Source organism: Bos indicus x Bos taurus, unplaced genomic scaffold (genome assembly GCF_003369695.1).
Source record: "Bos indicus x Bos taurus breed Angus x Brahman F1 hybrid unplaced genomic scaffold, Bos_hybrid_MaternalHap_v2.0 tig00000871_arrow_arrow_obj, whole genome shotgun sequence".
Taxonomy (NCBI): Eukaryota; Metazoa; Chordata; class Mammalia; order Artiodactyla; family Bovidae; genus Bos; species Bos indicus x Bos taurus.
This window is the reverse complement of record NW_020867312.1, coordinates 13,760-14,957: the sequence shown is the minus strand read 5'-3', so window position 1 is coordinate 14,957 and position 1,198 is coordinate 13,760. Positions and strand designations below refer to the sequence as shown.

At 43.7% G+C, this 1,198-nt stretch overlaps 1 non-coding gene across 1 annotated transcript; it reads right to left on the bottom strand.

The window, feature by feature from the left end:
- Positions 1-791: 791 nt before the first annotated feature.
- On the bottom strand, positions 792-864 carry TRNAG-CCC. The gene has a single exon. It is a non-coding gene; the product is annotated as a tRNA-Gly (tRNA).
- Between the last annotated feature and the right edge of the window lie 334 nt (positions 865-1,198).

Below are 1,198 nucleotides of genomic sequence, written 5' to 3'. Positions count from 1 at the left end.
CACTGGACCACCAGGGAAGTCCCCCATGACATTATATGTAAGGGACTTAAACATATGTGGATTTTTGTGTCTCTTGGTGGGAGGTGTCCTGGAATCAATCCCCCGTGGATACCAAGGGACAACCGTATTAATTTTATCCCACTTCTGACTTTGAGATGTGTGCAGTGTCACTACAAATTGAAGGGTCTTCCATGGTACAAATCCTTCATCGCAGACTATGGAAACTTTGATATTCGCTCAGGGTTTCCAAGAGCTTGTCTCTGGGCCTCAGGTAAGGAAAAGACCAGTTAGGAATTCTCTCGGTAGGGGCCATCTATCTCCACTATTTCTTAATCCTCCTGCAACACCTATCTTTTGCCATGTTTTGCTCATTCTCTCATTGTGACGCTTCTAAAATCTGTCTTGTCGTTCCATGGCTCTGCCTACTTACATTTCTATCTTTGAGTTACTAGGGTTCAATTCCCGTGATGCTCTTCTGGAAGTCCAAACTGTTCCATTTCCATGGGTTCTTATTCCTCTCCATTCTCTCTCTCCTCCAGTTTAAGGTACTGACTTCATCTAACAGTATGTGTCAACTTCACTCTGGGAGCTTTTGAATATTTAGGATTTTAACAATCTCTGTAGTCCTAGTTGGAAAGTCAACCTTATTTCAGCTGCTGCTTGCATAAAGTATCCACAGGTGATGTTGCCAATTGCTCACTAACTGCCCTTTTCTTTTAAGTACCTATTTACTTGGAGGTGCCAGGTCCATTGCAGCATGCAAACTCTTAGTCACAGCACATGGGATCTAGTTCCCTGGCCAGGGATTGAACCTGGGCCCCCTGCATTGGGAGCGCAGAGTCTTAGCCACTGGACCATCAGGGAAGTCCCTGATTGCTCTTTCTTAGCATGTATTCCTGGTGCTTCCACCCGTCTGATTCCCTAAATATTGAGTCTTATTCCTTAAGTCTTCATCCTGGGTCCTCATATTTTGCTGTACTCTCTCTGGGGGCAGTCCCGTCCAACAGACCTTTCTGCAATAATGAAAATGTTCTACACTACACCATCTAATAAGGTAGCCAACTGCCACATATGGTTACTATGTGCTGGAAATCTGGCTGTTGTGCCTAAAGACCTAAATTTTAAATTTAATACCTATATGTAGCTAGTGGCTACAGTATTAAATAGTGCAGCTCTCGGAGATTTCATTCATTTCTTC